Source organism: Echinops telfairi, unplaced genomic scaffold, assembly GCF_000313985.2.
Source record: "Echinops telfairi isolate 266 unplaced genomic scaffold, ASM31398v2 ScPeMD7_9;HRSCAF=40, whole genome shotgun sequence".
NCBI classification, from domain to species: domain Eukaryota; kingdom Metazoa; phylum Chordata; class Mammalia; order Afrosoricida; family Tenrecidae; genus Echinops; species Echinops telfairi.
The window spans coordinates 60,820,983-60,841,696 of record NW_022103906.1 but is presented as its reverse complement, the minus strand read 5'-3'; positions in this window follow the sequence as shown (position 1 = coordinate 60,841,696).

The following is a 20,714-nucleotide window of genomic DNA, read 5'->3' as shown; positions in this document are numbered from 1 at the left end:
TGCCAGCTAACCTACTCCAACTCTTAGCGATTCTCTAGATCAGGGTAGAACTGTTTCTATGAGTTTCTGAGTTTGTAACTCCTTACAGGAGTACGAAGCCTCGTCTTTCTCCAGTGGAGTGGCTGGTGGTTTGGAACTGCTGACTCTGTGGTTAGCAGCCCGATGAGTAATCACTATGCCATTGGGGTGACCAAAGATGCTGGGTTTGGGGCGGGGGAGTTGGAGAGGAACCACAGTGATTTATTATTTTCATAATTTAAAAATGTCCTCTTCTATATTGTGTTCTACCTGTATTATAAGCTTTGCCTTTGGCGCCTCCTTTCTGTGGAAGAGGCATCACAGCTGTGCTTAAACTACCTCCCCGGCAGTGTCAGTGGTTGCTCTTAAGCTATTTCTCAATGGTCATCTAGTTTAGCGTGCTGAGATTGTCATGACTTTGAAGAGAGTACCCTCACAGACAGATATTTATATGTTTCCCCAAAACGTTTCCGTCAACTTCGTAAGCTGTAAAGATGTAAGTGATGTGCAGGGAAGGTGGTTTTTCCCTTTCTACTCTTGCTATTTTTAAAAAAAACAATGCAGGCTGTTTAAGCACAGAGGTGATGTCCAACACGCCTCTTCCTGGCAACAAGCTTTGCGCTTCATAAATGTTTTACGATGTTAAATATTTGTGAGAAGTAAAAGGAACTTTCCTTTTTAAAATAACAGAAAGCATTGAATAATCTTGAGCAATCACACCACGAAGAAACCAGATGCCCACCCTGAACTGTACTTTCACTGGTCTTTGTCTCAGAATCAGGGCCGGATTCTCAGATCTCAGAAACAACAGTGACTTTTCACCAACCTTGCGAGGCAAGGGTGGATCCTTGGTTTGTCTAATGGCCCAGCTGGTCAATATATAAGGTTCTTTAGCCTATGAGGTTGGATTAAGGATACTTGGGTATTTATAAAAATAAAGAAAATAAATTTCCAGAAATATTGATTGGCAGGGTTCCAAATATCGAGATAATACTAGAGTATTAAAAAACACTGTTTTTGTTATTCAGGTCTGCCAAGGAGAAGACTGGACACATTCTTTTGGGGGGAAGATAAGAATTTTGCTCAATTGAAGTTCAGAATGATTGTTCTCAGCCATCTAAAGCAGTTCCAGTGTCAGACTGTAAAAACCAGCCTTAGCTTGAGGGCCATGCGGAGCAGGCAGGGTGGACTCCAGATTTGGATTTGGACGGTGAGCTGTCGCTTGTCCATCCCTTCCTTCTGTAAGGCATTGTTCCCCCTCAATCTGTGCTCTTCCACGTCACTGAGTTTGCTGATTAAACATGAAGATCCTTGGGCTTCCTGTAGGTTCTCAAGCTCATCGGAGTTAGCCTTTTCCTGTTGCTGTTGTAATCTTTGTCAGTTGTGTAAGTATGCTTCTTTCCCCCCCGGGAACTTCGGCTCTCATTCCTCATGGACTCTAACCCCTTAACACAGCGGTTCTCAACTTGTGGGTCTCGACACCTTTGGAGGTCAAATGACCACCCTTTCACAGGGGTCTCCCGATTCATAACAGTAGCAAAATGACAGTGATGAAGTAGCAACAAAAATAATTTTATGGTTGGAGGGTCACCACCACATGAGGAGGTATGAAAGGGTTGTGGCGTTAGGAAGGTTGAGAACCACTGCTTTAAAGCCTTATCATGAACTGCTTTGATTCAGCTAAGGAGCTCTGGGTGGTACTGTGGATTAAGGTGATAGCAACCACAAAGTCAATGGTTCAACCCCACCAGCATGGGAGAATGATGACTATCCCCATAAATATTTACAGTCTTGGATACCCTATATTGCACCACTATGAGCGAGAATCTACCTGATGGGAGTGGGTTTGGTTTTCAGTCTTTATCTCAGCTAAGAAACCCTAATCGTACTATTGTTAGGTGCTCACCTACTACCCAATGAGTCAGCAGATGGAACCCACCAGAACGATGTGACAGCCTGTTTCAGTAAAGATGAGGGCATTGGAAACCCTTGAAGGCAGTTCTTCTTCCCTGGGTGGTGTCTTGATGAGCCAGAATTAGCTCAGCAACCACAGGTTTGTTTCTTGGTCCTTCAACTGTAATTCCCTTCTCCTACCCACTCCTATTGTCTCTATGGCCCATGTAGTCTGCAACTTTCACCGAGGTAGCAGTTATAGAAGTGCTTACCATTCGATCAAAAGGTGACCAAACCCCACCTTTCTACTCACAGGGTCGCTCGCTCTGAGTCAGATCCACTCCATGGCAGTGAGTGAAGTAAAAACCGCCATTCAACTCCTCATTCGTTGGCCTTGTAAACCTCTTGTCATTGGAGGATGTTGGCACTTCCATCCTAGATTATTCTTGAAAGATGCTCTACATCCTGTTATGAGTGCCTCCTCCAAACACTGTCAGTCATTCTGTAATGAGATCTTTTGCCGTCTGAATGGGCATTTGCTGGGTTTTACAGTACAGTAGATCCGTAAGCCCTCACATGGGGACAAGAGTCGAGGGCTTGGAGAGGCAGGAGGTAGATGGGCTCTGAAGGAACATATGAACATACAAACTCCTGGGTTTGCTACTGTGTGCTAAGTAATCACAGACGTGTGAAATCCAAGACCTGACCTTTGTTCCTCACCAAAGGAGACTTGGGCGAGTGAACTCACCCAGGAAGTAGGTGGGGCTGAATTCACTCGTTCCAATCTCAGTCTGAGTCTACATTGGGCTGCCCTGGAAACACCAGCAGGTTGCCTGTATGAGGTGCTTCACTAGCTTTTGTCCCAATACCACTTCCCTGCCTCTCCTCCCACCTCAGTTACAAATCCTTTTATTTTGTTCAGATTTCCCTTCTCCTCCCTCTAACTCTAAGGACTACCAACACTCTGTGCTGCACCCACCCCTCTCTGTGCCGGCCGTTCACCTGCTCTCAGGGCTTCAACTCCCAGCCTTTAGATTGATTGACACATCGACTGCTTCGGCTGTCACCGCTCACCCTCAGGTCTACTGGAGTCTTCAGGATTCAGAAGTGGTCACTAATGACGATGATGGCACACTAGGGAATGTCCAGCACATATCTTTAATCATGCACATCAAACTTGAAATACAAATCCTCTCAACATTTGCTTCCGACTTAACACATTTTAGTCACTGGTCTCTCTGTTATTCTCATCTCACAGCTCAGACATATTATAACTATTCCTTATTCTTCTGTCACCTCATGTCCACCAACTGAGTGCTTCCGATGGTTTAATTACTTTCTCATTAGGCTTACAGAAGCTCTTTTAATTTCCCAGATGTCATGGATTCATGTAGAATTTGTATGCAGTCTTGCTGCTCCTGTTTTGTTTTGTGCATCGTTGTCACACTAATCTTCCCAGAACTCTTTGTTCAGCAGACTCTAGGACAAACTAGAAAACTCAAACGCACTGCCATTGGCTTGATTCCAACTCCCAGTGACCCTGTAGTGAAGTGGTTCTCAACCTGTGGGTCCCGACCTCTTTGGGGATCAAACGATCCTTTCACAGGGGTCACCCGATTCATAACAGTAGCAACATGACAGTGATGAAATAGCAACAAAAATAATTTTATGGTTGGGGGGGTCACCCTGGCATGAGGAACTGTATGAAAGGGTCGCGGCGTTCGGAAGGTTGAGAAGCACTGCTATAGGAGGAGTTAGACCTACGCCTGTGGGATTCCGAGGCCGTAACCCCCTTTTATTTTTTTGGCTGTAACTCTTTATGGAAAAGGGAGCCTCATCTTTCTCTCTTGTGGTTTCTGTTAACCTTGTGGGTGGTAGCACAACGCGTAACCACTACGCCACGAGGGCTCTTCATATCTACTGAAGCTCCCTAATATTGGGTGATAACAAGGCCTGTTTTCCCAAAGGCTGCCCCCATTATTTAGCCACGTGGCTCTTCACTCTTCTCCCTTCCCTGCACCCTACTTACAGTTCATATCTTTTGGATTTTGTTCATGCTCTTCCTTCAAGGAAGATGCCCTCCCTCCGTACCTAGGCGTTTCTATCAAAGAAGATGACTTTCCAGACCGCGAGGAAGTCTGTTCGTCCCAGGAGGTCTCACCTGACTCTGCAGCCACTCCTTTGCTTCACGGTGCATGACCAATGTCTATCTTTAAGCCATCTTCTTTCTCTAAACATGGCCCCCAGAAGGTGGGGTGACGTGGGGCGACTTGGAAAGGATAAACCATCATCAAGTGGCCCTAACCTTATCACTTTCTCACCTGGATTTGTACTTCTGTCTCCAGAGATTACACAAGAAAGACGGCAAGGCTTAGTAGCATTCTCAAAACCTCATCGCCATCAAGCCTATTCCAACTCTCAGGAGCCCTGTAAGAAAGTAGAACTGCCTCTGTGGCTTTCTGAGACCGTAACTCTTCACAGGAATAGGAAGCCTCATCTTTCTCCTGAGGGGCGCCGGAGCCCAACACATAACCTGCTGCGCCAGGAGGGCTCCCACAGTGTAGCATTCCTCCTTTGTAATTAGTTTTTCTCTCGTTGTGAAATAAGGACTAGAACCAGGGTTCTTTGGAAGAGTGAGGATTGTATTCACAAAGCTCTTGGAACCCCAGAAAGACATATATGGCTTTTGTTTATAAAGAATAAATAAATGGCATGCATTATTATTATTACTCTTTATAGATAGATAATTGTTTTTTCTGGTAGAAATTAAAGATGACGGAGGGAACACTAATACATTGAATTCAGATGAGTTTCTATGAGTTTGCCATAATTAAATATTAACCACTATAGTATGTCTCACTTATATTTATGCAGTGGCTCCCTTTTCTATTTGAAAATTGTTTAACCATATACAAAAAAGTATGCCTACAAAGTGGTCTACAGTGTGACTGAATCTGAAACGACATGATATGTATATGAAAATAAACCCCTGATGTTAACTACATAAGACTTGGTAGGTTGTTTAGAAATCAAATCTCCTGCCACCTATTAAAAAGATATCAAATACTGTAGTGTGTTAATTTTCTTAAAAATTCCAGCAACCATGCATTAAGAAAGTATACAGGCCATAAAACGTTTGCTGTGAAACACTGAGTTTTATAACAAGACAGAAGTAATGTATAATTTTGATTGAACAGCAAACTCTATATTATTTTTAATACATTTGAATTTTTACAAGTTTAAAATATATATTTGAAAATTGGGAATCAGTTTACTATGTGACCTTGTACTAATTCCTTAAGTTCTAAAACTTAATTCTGTACAGGGTTTCTGTTGATCTGATATAGAATACTTACTGAAAGATTTGTTGCTAGGATTGAATTACATGATATGTAAGGATATAGAATAGGGCTTACCGGATGGGAAATATAGCAAATGGAAGCTCTACTATATATTTATTAACTAAGTTAAAATAATCAACTAGCCAAACACCCGTCCATATCTTTTCAACTGTCATGATGAAATTGTGTTTATTTATTTTATTTTAAACAGCTTTATTGACGCATAATCCATATATCCTACAATTCAATCATTCAGTCCTACCAAGAAGCGTTGTAGGATCATTACCACAATCAATTTCAGAGCCCTTCTTCTCTCACACTCATTGTTATTATCTCCCCACTTTGCCTTAACCTCTCCTTTCACACCTCCAAAGAAACATGAAACATGAATTCAGTTACTGTCTCTGTAGATTTACTTATCCTGGATGTCATATACAGAAAAACATACAAAAGCAAAACACTAACAACCATAAAAAAGTAAAACAGAAAAACCTCGATCGCAAAGAAAGTGTAAAATATTAAAAACTAGAACAAAATTAAAATGGGTCTAAAGGGACATTGGATGATAAGGTGTTAAATTTTGGAGTTTATTCTCATAATAATGAGACTCTTCTAGGAGAAGGCAAGGGAGAATTAAAGAGTCCTTTCTTTAGGTCTTGTAATATATAGAAGCTTTGTGTATTTTTCAAATGAAAGCAAGGCTGAAACAAGGTTGTTGCTCTCTGGGATCACACCACTAGGGGCCTGCCTTGGGGTACCTGGTGCTGCCAGAAAAGAAACAGTACAACATAAGGGGTGGCTTTAACAAACAGAGGTGTCTTTCCTCACAGTTTAGGACACTAGAAGCCCACATTCAGGCTGATGGCTCAAAGACAAGGCTCTTTCTCTCGGTGTTGACTCTGGAGGACGGTCCTTATCTCCTGTTGACATCTCTAGGCCCAGCATTGCCTGCAGATCTCCACCTGTCTCAGCATCCGTTTCTTACAAGAGAAAAGGCAATGTGGGCCACACCCCAGGGAACTTCCCTGACTCAAATCGGAGCTGTGACCTGAGTAAGGGTGTTGCTTCCCATCCACATTCTCTTACAACTAATAGGCTGATCACGTGAGATCCATCTTTAGGGATCACTACCTAACTGCCAAAGGAGTCAAGTTGACACATTTTGGAAGACATGCAATTCAAACTGTGACAGTCCCCTTTGCAGTTGAAGTGCAATCCTGACCACCAGATGGCTTCTCCACTGCTTCCAGAGATACCAATCAGATACCCAGGGCATCAGGCAGTGAGCAGGACAATTGAGAGGTGTAGCAGAGTGCTACTGCTACAAATATTGCCGTCACCCAGACTCTCCACCAGACACCCCCCCACCCCCCACCCCCACGAGCCAGCTTTGAGGTAGTCTCTCGGGTGTTTGGGGCTCTGACTAATAATGAAGTGTCAGATGCTGGAAGCTCACTTTTCCTCAACTACTTAAAAATAACAACAACAAAAAACTATGTCAAGTGAGCACTTTACATGCAATTCACCCATGTAGCCATGCCTTCTCTGAAACTGAAGTAGACTGCTTACATAAAATGCTCAGAACTGCCACCACAACATCTTCTGCTGTCACTTCCCTTGAAGCTGCAGCTTCCCAATCTTTGATCCCTAGACCACGGGACCCTCTGGGAGTGGAACAGAAAGGATGGAGTGGAGATGTTAGTGTGACATATGGGGACAAAAAAAATCTATTTTGAATTCCCAAAGATAGAACTAGGTGGTGTACAAGATCACCAGTCAATCACTAATAGATATTCTCTATCACTGTTTTGGAGTGCCTAAAATTACCAAAGAGATGAAATGTCATGAAGACCATGGGAAGACTCCCTCCCCACCCCATTACTGAAAGCATTAAAGAAATTAAGTTGGAGGTTGAGACCACACCATAAACATCAATGCTCCGTTCATTCTACCATCCCTTGTATGTTTTGCCTGATGTTACACATTTCAAGCACATCCTCATTGCACCGGAGGATTTACGCATTGATTAGCAGTTAAAAGCATTTGTCTGTAAGTTTAGTTGGATGACTGTTTCCTCTTCAGGAAACCCAGATCTCCCCTGTAATTGGCAGTCCTATTATAAGTGGATATTTTGTTAAGCTTCTAAAGAACTCCTAAGAACTTATTAAGTAATTGAATAAAGCAGATCACATTTAAACTTACAGCTGTGCCATATTTGAGGGTATCACGTAACCTATGAGTCAGTTCAAATGTTACATATTAGTAATAAAACATGGAATAAAAAGTAGTGCTGGAGAGACATTATGTGAATTACCATACCACCCACTAGTGCATTGCATAGGGATTTAGTCATCCTTTTTCATAATTATACTGCTAAAGATTTGGTGACAATTATTTTTATCTTCAAAATAAAGCTATTATACCCCAAAAAGGTGCGAGTAAATTAAGATACCCTCTCCATAACTCATAACAAACATGGGTGTTTTGAATGTGCTTAATTATTATCTTGATTCAATTCATTACAAGGCTGATTTATTGCCTTTGAGGGCTGCTTGTGAATGTCTCGTTAGGAAGAGCAAGTAAAGGAGTACAGCACCATCCATATAAAGGCATATTTAATGTCAGCTCAGTAATGGAAACACTGCTTCTTTAGCTCTATTTGCATGCCCAAAATTCCGAGCAACAAACAAATCCCAATACGATAATAGAAGTTAAAAATTAGCCTATATATTTTTGGCAATTGTCTAGAGATAAGAAATGCAGCTTTTCTTAAATGAGAGGAAGAAATATATGCACTTTAGGTAACTAGAGTTTAAATCTACATGAAAATTTGGGTGTATTAGGGGACCACAATACATCACTTGTTGGAAATAAGACATATAATTCTAGTTTTCTCCATCCCTAGGGTTTTTAAAATATGTTCTTACTTTATGATCGAGAAAGTGAAATGAATCTAGCTGTGACATAACCAATACATTTTGTGGCCTTGACATCTGATGTGTAGTTTAGTGAGAGTCCTGAGAAATTTAAAAAGTAGAATGGACATCACAGCTTAAGATACTCCAGCTGGTTACTTTCCCATGTTGATTTGAAAACAAAAGACAAAACCTATTTAGTGCTACGCTTCTGAGCGTCTATAATTGATCTTCATTTCAGGAGCTTAATTTCTATTTACCTTTTTTTTTAATTGGCCGACATAATTTTGGCCATTTTGATCGTTTTCAAGGGTATGATTCAGGGGTATGAATTACATTCACAATGTATCTATCATGTTTATTTTTTAAAAATACCTCTCATGAAATTGGGGTAATTCTCTCTAAACTTCTCCATCAATAAACTTATACTTGATTTAGCAGACATGATGTAAGTAGAAATCTTTCCATTTGGACAATGATTACATTGTTAGCATAAATCTGTCTCTGACTACAGGGCAGTATTTCTTACAATTTAATCCCGTCCTGTAGAAATCAGGCTTGAGCAGTATTGTAGGCATTTTGAACATATAACAATGCTTGTAGATTTTTCTTAATTTATACACATTCTTAAGATAGAAGCAAATGCATTAATTTTCTCTTATGTCACCCCTTAACTAAATCACAGGACACAGACAAAATTCCAGTTAGAGATAAGGAGGGTATTTGCAAGACCATAATCATTTATCATGATTACAAGCGTGAAACTCTCCAGTCAAAGGACACATCAGAGACTTTTGAAGCAATGGCTCTGAACTAGAGTGCAGATGAAGTGCACGGAGCCAGCCCTGTCCCTGGGACAGCAGGCTTGTAAATGGTATTCTCAAGAGCTTTCATAGTGGACAAGGACAAGCAGTTAGTCTAGTTGTCTCCTTAGAACAAATGTCATTAAAGCAGAAGTGTTGTGCAAGTGACTGCCTCAATCTTTATTAATGAAAAAAAAAGAAAATACGATGCCGCCAAAATGAGGCAGTTATAGTTGACTTGTGGCGAGCCCTATCTTCACTGGCTAAATTACCACTTTACCGGGCTGTGTTTTTTTTAAACAATGCTGTGGAGGCCACAGAGAGGTGTTCTGTTGGGCAGCGTTGGTTCCTTTTAAAAGGGGTGCTGTTTCCTGCCTATGTGGTTAGGGAAAATCAGAAAAGAAAAGGCAATACAATAAAACGTATTGGAAAGATCTTTTGCTTTATTTTTTATACTGGAAGCAGGCATGGAGTCCCAGATTGGAATCAAGGTTTCTTGAGACTGTAGGGTAGAGAATGCACTGGGAGAATCTGTAGATTCTGTCGGCTTAAGGCACAATAAGGCACAATGGTGTACATTCCTGGCTGCTAGCTGCGAGGCTGGCAGTTTGAACCAGGCAGCTCCCGGGGAGAAAGCTGTGGCAGTTGGCTTCCGCACAGACTTACAGGCTCGGAAACCCTACGGAACAGTTCTCCTCATTCTAAAGAATTGCTATGAGTCAGAATGGACTCAGTGGGAGTACGTGAGGCACAAACCTAACCGTAGACTCATCCCAGGATTCTGGGGGAGATGGTCGTTCCCACAGGAGCCTCTTGGTTCCCACCTTGTTCCTGCGAACAGAATCACCTTGTACCCAGAACACACCATTTCTCTTCTCTCCCTTCTGACTTGTAATCAGTTCTCAAACTCCACTCATCTCTAGATACCGTTCTAAGGGCAGAGCCCTCCCTTCTCCAGGAATCCCCTGGAGATGAAAATCAGATGAAAATCAGAAAAGAAAAGGCAATACAATAAAATGTATTGGAAAGATCTTTAGCTTTATTTTTTATACTGGAAGCAGGCATGGAGTCCCAGATTGGAATCAAGGTTTCTTGAGACTGCAGGGTAGAGAATGCACTGGAAGAAAACTCATCTTTGGAAGTGGGGAAACATTCGTGGGAAATTAACATCTCATTGTGAGTGAGGGAAGGGAAGTTAGGGTTGGAACCGGAAGCCGAACCAACAACTCCCCGGTAACCCCGGAAGAAACCCAACGGGCCAAGGAAAAGTCCCCCTTTTTCTCCATGGAAGACCTTTTTTATCCCCCACCCCCACCCCTCTTTTATTTATTTTCCTGGTTGATTTCTCCCAAGGGCAGTGGACGTCCATACGTATTCACGATGAACTAGTGAAAAGTCTTCTGTAGTCAATGACCTGCCCTTGTATTTACCAAACAGAAGTGAGTGCCAACAACAAAGAGTTCACAATGCATGGTTCCCAGCGAGGTCAGACTTGCTCTTCAAAGGAGACAGAAATATTCCTGATACCAGACCTCCTGGCAGTTCCAGCAGTTGGGTCGACTTACTGCCTAAGTGGGAAAAATACCGAGGGGGGTACCAGGTGAATGAATGCACAGTTGCTTTCAAAGGAACCTGACCCTAATTTCAGCTTGTGCAGTTCCCACATGAACTTGCCCACCTCACCTTGCAGTTCCACTACATTAGGTCAATAAATTCAGTGTGTGATGTGCTGTCCTTTGGTACTGGTGGCCATTCTCAATAAGCAGAAATCACCCTGGCTTCAGTTACAGTCTGGTGCATTGTCATTTACTTGTCAATTTGGCTCCTCCGCCTCCATCACCAGTCCTACCTGAATGAGGGGTAAAAAGGCAAGTAATCATTGCAGACGCCGGCCTCACCTGCTTTTAAATAATGGCCTGTGTACTGATAGTAACGTTACTCTCATTTGACATCATTTGCTTCTTGAGCACTGGCTCTGTCTCTCTGTTTACCCCTGAGTTTCTCTCTCACTTCTAATGCTGTGCTGTGCATGTATTTGGTGTTCAGCACATGTGGACCTACTTGAAGGAGGGTTTCTGCTGATAGCAGAATAACACTGAGGACAACACTGACACTATAAATACTGAAAAGGATCTAGCCTTTTCCACAACGATGGCAGTTTGCACCCCATTGAAGAACTCCGCTGGCCTTCTTCATAGCCCAAGTGTTTATAAAATGAAAATGAGCGTGATTCGGTGCTTCTCAGGAAAATATCCTAGTCAATGTGCACGAGATTTTAAAAAAGAAAAGAAAAAGCTTCGTCTTATTTCAAACGCCTTTCTATCCATAAATTATCTGCAGCGTGATTAGCTGGATAGCAGTGCCACAACAAATACGTTGACTTCTTTGTGATAGACTGTACAAAGATAAAAGTCCCTGGAACTTGTATAAAATAAGATTATAGCACAGGTCTGAGTATTATTAAAGGAAGTATTCCTTGAAAGTGTGCCTAACTTTTGCCTGTAGTATGAGCAACTATTTGTGGCATAGTCATCACACATTGGGCTGCTGACTGTCAGGTGAACCGTTCAAAACTACCAGCTTCTCCGAGGAAAGGAGATGAGGCTTTCTAGTCCCATCCAAAGTTCGAGTCTCGGAAGCCCTCAGGGGCAGGTCTGCCTACTCCTATAGAGTCACTGTGTGTTTGACATCGCCTCGCTGGCCGTGAGTTTGAGGTTGGCTATGTATTGCTTACTATGTGCCAGCCACTTGTGGTAAACTCTTTACATAGATGAACTCTTTTAATCATTAATAGAGCATTAATGTAAAAATTGTATTACGTATATAAATTATAAATATATATTTAAAATTCAACCCCTATGAGAGGGATGATATTATACCCATTTTAAAGATGAGGAATATCGAGGCACAAAAAGATTAAGACCTGTACCCATGGCTACAAAGCCAATAAGGTTTAGTGGTGTTTTAGTAGTAGAATTCTTAGCTTCCATATCGGAAATACAGGTATAATTCCTGGCCAATGCACTTCATGTGCAGCTCCCACCAACTCTTAGGGAAGACTTCCTATTGCTATGAAGCTTAGGTGGAGTTTCTGGACCAAACCAAAAACCAGACTCCTTGCCATCTAGTCGATGCTGACTCATCGCAACCCTACAGGGCAGGGTAGGACTGCCCTGTGAGTTTCTGAGACTGTAACTCTTTATGGCAGTAGAAAGCCCCTTCTTTCTCCAGCAGAGCAGCTGCTGTTTTCGAACTGCTGACCTTGCCATTAAGCAGGCTGAGGCACAACCATTCCACCACTAGGGCTCGTCTTTGGACTAAGATGGACTAGAAAGAAAGCCCTGGCGATCTGTATCTGATAATCAGCCAGGGAAAATACTGTGGATTCTATGAGTCCATTCCAAAACCAATCACGGAGATGCTGCAGAATTGGGCATGCAATGACTCGTGAGCCACTCGGCAGCCTAAGCTGGGGCTGACTCTATGACTGCTAAGCACAGCCGCAGAGCCAGGCCGTGGTAGCACTGAGACTTGGATCAAGCTGCCTGATCTCATTTCTGTGCTTTCGCACGGGTGCCAGGTGACGACTGCTCTTTTGCAATACAGTCATTTGAAATTTCCCTTTTAAGTTAAACTCCACAGTTTGGGACGTGAAAAAGAAAGAAAGAATAAAAGAAAAGAAGAATGATGATGTCGGAGGTAGTAGAGTCCTGTGAAGAGAAAGGTTGTCTACCTAAAAGTAACAATAATAATAAAGATTTTGGTGAAATGTGGAAATCCTGTCAGGGGTAAGTACATTGTCTCTGGATCTGTAGTCACAGATAAGGGCCCTCGTCAAACAATCATCATGATAACACTAGTAAAATAGAAGTAATCATTGACCTTGATTTAGTGCTATCTATGTGATAGGTAATGTTTCACATGTATTCTCCTATATGCATCAGCCCAGTGTTAGGAAGTCCAAGGTACTTGCTCGGTCACACAGGTTAAAAGCAGCAGAGCAGGGTCATCCCAAAGTCTGTGTTTTGAACTCCCATGCTACCTTGCATCCCTCCAAGGGTCAGAGGACTGTTTCCTGAGGCCAGCTTGTCATGATGGCTCAGGAAGAAAAAGGTGGTCTTGTATTTTTGTGATGAGTGTATCACCTTGTAAAGATTTTCTTAACTCTCCTTGTGATTGAAGCGGTTACGGAGGCTTCCACGACTCATCCAAAGTATGCGTGGTCTCATGAGAGTTTGGTGGCTGCCAGTCATCGTCTGACTTCCTATATCATCTCATTTAATTTTCCCTGGCACCCTGGTAAGTAAGTATTGTTATCCGCACTTAAGGAGGAAATTAAGGCTTAGATAGGCTAAGTAAATTGCCAAAAACCAGGCATTAAGAGACTTCAAAATCCACAAGCTTACTGCCCCTTACAAAATATCCCAACTCCTTAGGTTCAGTCACAGCTTATAACCTTTGTTGTTGCCCCACAATGGTCTGAACTTGGCCGTGTCACATTACTCAACCTAATAGATGAACCATAATCAATCTAACCCTTCTCTGTAATAAATTTTTTAACATATTGAGCAGATTGCCTAAGATAGTTGAAAATGTAATGCACAAGATGAGATAAAAATCATAAAAATGTAAGTAGAGTATATGTTAATAAGGTGGCCAAAGATGATGTTAAAATTAGTTTTTATTCATATTTACTCTCTGGAAAATGACTTTACAATGACTGTATATTTAAAATGGGAACCAAGTAATTGAAAGTGAATAGAAAGAATTCATTAGTTTTAATTTGGCAATAAATAAAGGATTTAGGCTTTGCTCAATACTATATAATCGTAGAATTGAAACGCTTCAATTTCAGTGGTGTCAGTGAAATAAGGCTCAATCTTAAAATAAAAATACATTTGGGCTTCTTTAAAATTCAATTTTATAATAGCTAAGTTTGAAATAATTGTTTCAGTTTACATTGCAAACTCATGCAAATTGACATTTATCAAGCAGAGCTGTCATTCAGTCTAATGGTGAAGTCTGCTCATTCTCCTTGGGGGTAAAAAAAAAGCAAAAACTCAGAAACCTCTGTTTTTGTGTGTCACATTTTATTTCATTTGCCAACAAAGGCAGGCATTTTTCGTGGCGGAAAATAAAATATACATATTGATATATCGAATGTTTTAGCCTTTCAACTGAATACTTCATATATGCCTGGATAGACTGGGTTTTCCTTTTCTGGAAAACGTCTTGCAGAGATCACCTTTAAAGGTGTCTGTATTAAACGAACACAAGAACTGAAGACGTCCTTTGGCCCTCAGGAGCCTCTTCCATTTGGGGAACTTGTAAGAAGTGAGCTTGATAGGCATGTGCACGGAGTAGGCTCAGCTCTCCAGGTGGAGCTGTTCAGGACTCTGACAGCTCTATTCTTTGCTGACCCTTCTCTGCTTCCCACAATCCCTTCTGGGGTCCCCCAGAGTGCTGCCATTCCGAGCAGTGTGCAAACGTGCCAGGACCACACTGGAGCCGGCCTACCTGGGATCGATAGCTAGTAAACGTCCCGGAGAAGGTGCGCGCTGTCAGCTAGCCAGAGCTCAAAAGGCCGGTCGAAATACTTACTTACAAGTCGAAAGGTTAGGTAAAAATAGTCGTCTTTATGATGACATCACATGACATTTCACAATGGCCTAATAGCCACCAGGTGATAAAATGTACAATTTGTGTATTTACCAAGATCCTATTTCCACCCCCTGTTCAGTTTCCTCTGCTCATTTGCAGTGAACAGCGTAGGAGAGGAAGCAGCCATCTAGGCGTGGATGAGGATTCTTCCTATAAAGAAGACTTTTCCTTCTTGTTGTTCTCAAGAGATTCTTGCCATGTATTGTGAGCATTATTTAGAATCAGTTTTAGCTCCAGCTTTTGAGACTGAGAGAGGCCTCTCTCCTCTTTTTTCCTTCCCCCTTTGGCACATTAGGAAAATCTTGTCAGTGGGTTTTCTGCCACAGGAAGATCCGAACAGGAGTGCTTCAAAGGAATCCTCTTTGGCGATGTGTCTTTTAGCAGAGTTTTGTTTTACTCCTTCACTTAATCAAAAATAATGAAGATTTATGGATGCCAAGTTACTTTCAACCCCCGATGAAAGGCCGGATTGTTCGTGTGCATTTTATGCACCTCAGCGCCAATCCAGTTACACTGCGGCAGAAAGATGTTGACATTTTTAAACAGTTCCTGATTTCATTTGCGTTGATTCTGATCAAAATTTTAAAAAGAAATAAAGTAAGAAAAGGGGAAGGAAAAAAAAACCAGACAGTGTGCATTTGTTCTTTGCAGTAAACAAGTAAGGTTCTCTGTAAGGGGCCCTGCTTAAAGAGCGCGCAGAGAGTCGGGTGAATCCATTAGAATCAATTATTCAATTTTATTTTAAGGGTTTGCCGTGACATTTATTTTTCTTAATACCTGACTCCCTATCCAAAGTGAACCTCTAAAGAGCCGTCTTAGCACTGCGTTGCAGTCACAAAATGAAGAGATAATCTAGGAATTGATATAAGGTGGCCAGAACCCAAACTTTGCTGGTGGGCCACATGGGAGAACAGTTTAGAATAAAAATACCACAGCTAAAATCATGGTGATGCTGGCAGCTTAAAACATGAGAGCTATATTAGGAGCGATCTTTTAAATGTAGTTTTGTCACACTAACTAATACACGTTCAGCCACCTTTAAATAAGTGCTCCGTTCACCTGCTGGGGTCATGAATCCGTATATACATTCAAAATTTAGGTATTTGCTTTATTTCGATGTTCACATTTATTAGAGCGAGACATTAAGAACTATCTTCAAATCGAAATGTTTTAATACTTTTTTTTTTTTAATCCTGGCATTTGATGTCATCTAGACGGAGTCTACAAGGGAGACATTTTCGGCATATCATCAGTCTTCAGCACATATTGTATGCAAATGTCATCCCAGCTTTGAAAATACCTTTTGCATTTTAAGCAAGATTGTATTTTGACAGTTCTTTATGCTTTTGGGAGAGTTCTTGTGTAGAGTTTTAAAAAAAAGGCATCTTGAGCTTTAGCCTTGGCATATTCACTTTAATTTGATCATTTCTGTTCCATCACAGTTAACCCCTCAATCAAATCACCTGGAAGTCCTTGTTAAAGTTCAAGGCTTCCATCAGCCCCCGTCAGCGAATCCAAGCGGGAGGTTGGCACATGTTAAACCACCAAAATGCACGTTGTTCTTCAGGATGGCCCCAGGGAGTTTTCTACTGCAGTTTCGCCAATTGAATTATGATGTGAGATGGCAGGAATATTGATCAAATTTCTAAACCGAATTTCCCAATTTTTTAGACGGTGGTGTAAACTAACCCACGGGTTGTCATAACCAATTCAGTCTGTTTTTAACAATATCCAGTGAAGCGTGGAAGTCTTTAAAACTCATTGAAATGTAGGAAATTATCTGCATATATGCTATCAAGAAACCCTCTTTTACAAACTCCCTTTAACTCCATCATTCCCACATGGTTGACCTACAATAAAATTCAAATCCAGATGTGTGTGTACATGTGTGTGTGCGCGCACGTGTGTCTGTGTTTATTTTACTTACTGGTTTTTTTTCTTTTCTCAGTCATACGTATTTGTAAGTTTGGAATGGAGGGTGATAGAGTGAAATAAGATAAAGGTGAGTAGGATTGTACCTTAATGGTTTTGTTTCCTCTGAGGAGAACATAAGGGCTCTCACATCATGATGGACAAGCTTGTTAGATTTATTTAAATGAACCCTTATTCTTTCTTTTTGCTGCAATAATTTTATTGTTAAATTTTATGTAATACATTTTGAGGAAGGAACAATTCTGAACCCTAATAGCACATCCGAAACAGTTGAAGAGTCTTTGCTCGTTATGAACATTATTCCAATGCTCTTTCTCCGCATGGAAACAGCCGGATCTACAGACACTGCTAGATTGCACTCTGAATCCAGGCTTGACGGCAGTGTGGTTCCAAACATCCTCAAAGACGATGGAGGCTCAGTGAGTGTTCTCATCACTTTCCTGACTGCCGTAACAAAATAACTGCGCAATGGGTGTCAAGTAAACCCTCACTTCTTTTGACGTTTGGATCTGTTTTTCTAACGAACTTTTCCCCCATTTATTTTCTATTCGTGCATTTTCAATCACCGTGGGGTAGAAAGAGTTTCTTCTTCAATTTTCTGTCTGCTCTGGAGGAATGTTCTCAAATGCAAGTGTGAGTTCTGGTTACTGCAGGTAGATTAGGAGCCTCCACTCACCCACAGTGATCACTAACCCCTGCCCCCACCCCATGCCCACCCCCAAGACAGTGGTTGTCAACCTTCCTCATGCCGCGGACCCTTTCATACAGTTCCTCATGTTGTGGTGACCCTCCAACCATAAATATATTTCCGTTGCTACTTCATCACTATAATTTTGCTACTGTTATGAATTGGGCGACCCCTGTGAAAGGGTCGTTCTACCCGCAAAGGGGTCATGACCCACAGGTTGAGAACTGCTGCAAAGATCCTCTGAGGGCCAGCCTGCCCTTTGGAGAGGATCTGCCGTAGCACATCTACCACTTGATCTCAAACAGCTTGCTTTCCAGCAATGGAGAGGGGGATGTGACTGTCTGAGGAGTCTTCCCTTGCATTCAGACATGTGCCAAGCATTTAGGAAGAAAGAGGGTGAGAATGGGAGGTGTGGGCAGGAAAGATAAGGAAGGAAGATAAAGTAGAGAAGAAACATGTAAGAGAATATGGTAGATGGAAAATATATGTTACCTCATTGTTCAGGCAAAAACAATTTAATCACTCTCTCTCTTTTCCGTCAGTCTCTCAGTCTACCGTGTGGCTCAAGCATAGACTCAAACCTAACAACAGTGGCACAGGACGGACGGTCCCATTGTCCACCGGGTTTCTGAGTTGAAATAGACCCGATGACACCTAACAGCAAAACTATAGTTGCAGTCCCTCATCTGCTGCTGCAAGTCAATCACATAGTTTGTCTCCAAATCCCACTTGGGGCAAGGAAAAAGTATCACAAGAAAGGAAATGCATACATAAAATAAGTGTTAGGTTTAGAATGTAACAAAAAATGTGTTACATATTTTTAAATGATTTAAGACTTTTGATGGCACTAAAAAAATATATTGGGGTCTTTCATCTCCTAAAGGTGACAGAACCCCTAGAACCTAGGCTGGTATTAAAATCAGCAGTGAAATCCACTGAATAATAGTGATAAAAAATGTAAAGTGTGTGTAACAGTTTGCAGCATGCTTGGAGATGCTAATTGGCCCCTAAAAATCAAAAAAAGAGGTAACAATATGCAATATAAATAAATAAATGAGAAAGCAGAAGCTCAGGAAGGTTAAGTACTGTGAATAAATCTTCATAGTTGCTGTTTGCACTAGATGTTTTTAAAATACCGAGCTGTGTGCATATATGCGCGCGCGCGTGTGTGTGTGTGTGTGTGTGTGTGTGTGTGTGTGTGAAATCATAGAACATTGCCACAAATGTAGATGGATTGGTTAAGAAAAAGGTAAAAGAAATTGAATTGACTGGTAAATTATTAGGACTTGTATGCACCACTTGGCAGTTAAGGGATGGCCCTCCGTGTGTTAATATGGGCAGCAGAATGTCCAACAGATCGTTTCAATCCAATTAAAGTGATCTGTTGTGACGGTATTTGACTGGAGGCCACGGAAGAAAGATGGTCGGAACGTCCTTCCAAGATTATCCTATTTTACAATCCCCAAACGGAGGAAATTTCTGAAAAATGATTATCGCCTGACTTATTTTATGTACTCCACAATATATATGATCAACTCATAAATCAGGCTTCTTTCTAAAAGGCTTTAAGTAGCTCTGGATAAATTCCTTTAATATTTTAATTGAAATATGAGCCCCCGGACTATGTCTCGTGATTTTTATATCTGGTTGGCATATCAGTTCTTTCTTCTTGCAGCATAGCTCCTGGACTAAAAGAATAAAAGTGGCAAAATTAGACAAATATAGACAAAGAAAGCACTGGCTTCTAGTTTTACCAGGTAGAGGGTTCAGACCCCGTATTCCCAGCTGGAATTCTGAAATGGAAGACACTTCCTTTCCTGGCAAGAGTTGTGTGACAGTTGTCTGTCTGTCCTAGAGCGTTTACCCGTAGATCGTCTTTCTTTCTTTTCTCCCACCCTAGGTAGTCTTTCTAGTACATTAATGCACTACTTCCAAAGGTGCACATTATGTACATCAATTTTATTCAAAGTTCAGAAATCATTTTTATTCACATGATGTATTCACACTTTTTTTCCGTTGTCAAAATGGGCATATCAACAAACCACTTTGGGGGCCTCAGGAGGGGTGACCTCACTGTCGTGGAGCGGATCCCAACTCATAGAGACCTTGCTGGACAGAGGAGAGCTCCCCTGTGGTTCCTAAGGCTGGAATCTTCATGGGAGCACGCAGCCTCATTTTCCTCTTGCTCATAATAATCCAAGCGCAGAGGTATCGGTTTCTTTCTACAGAAATTCGGTGAAACAGGCAGGTTAGGAAACGTGGCTTCTTTGTGACACACCTTTGTTCTCTTTTCCCTTTAGGCCCCTCATTTCGTGTCCCCAGCATGAATTTCCCCAAGTGAAGATGGGTTGACAATGTCGAGCCTGCTCCCTTGTTTAGTGCACTGAATGAATCACATTCTGAGAAGCAGCTAGCTCAATGCTGTGTAAAATGTTTCCGTCGTCAGTACTTAGCAGAAACTGTGATCGCACTTGGTCTTAACATACATCAGCATTTGCATTGTTAATACTTCCCTAAGAGAGGACCTGAATGGGACTCACTACAGAGCGGCGCTTCCAAACATGAGAAAGATGCATGTGCTTGAGAGATAGGATGAACTCTTATTTCAGGACGTCAGCATGCTAAGTGGAGGCATGGGAGCCTAGGACTTTTGCTTCTGAAATGGAATGGGTAAGATATTTGCAAAGGTCCTTAAGCCCAAACTGACAAACTTCTTTGAGAAAGGCAGCCTGCCCTATCGCCTGGCACCTGAAGTTCTCAAAGGGAGAGGGCTCTGTGATGTATGGGAAGGACAGAAACTGAGGAAATGGCTGGGTATCAACCAGTTCACTTTGTTGCAGTGATTCTGTGTCATCCTTTTATCTTTTTTGTTGCTGCCCGTTTTGTTCTGTATTTTGCCCTTGGACTCTTTCGTATTGGGGCTCCCGCCTTGATTTTGTTTCTTTAATTCTTTCAGCTTGATAAATGCTGAGCATATTCTCTTCCCTTTTGGTTTCCCAGCTGTAGGTCTTTGCGCGTTTCATTTTAGAACTGCACTTTATCGTTTGAGCTGCCCTGGGGAAATGTTCTGCTTACCTCTTTTGCTTCATCGTTGTTTCTCCCCTTGCACTTTAGCTACTCTGTGTTCAAGAGCAACTTCCATTTTGGTGTTTTTTTTTTTGCTTTCTTCATGTATTTGATGTCATCCCACAACTGTTTGGTCTTTGGTCATTAGTGTTCAATGTGCCTAATCTAGTCTGGGTAGTCTTTAAATTGAGGTGTCATATGCTCAAGTTTGTAGTTTGGCTCCCATGAACTTACTTTAATTTTCTTCAGCTTCAACTTGAACTTGCTCATGTACAATTGGTGTTCTATTTTACAGTGGTCCTCTGGCCTGATTGTGACTGAGGATATTGAGCTTATCCGTCATCTCTTCCCATAGATGTATTTTATTTGATTCCTGTATGTAATGAGAATTCCAATG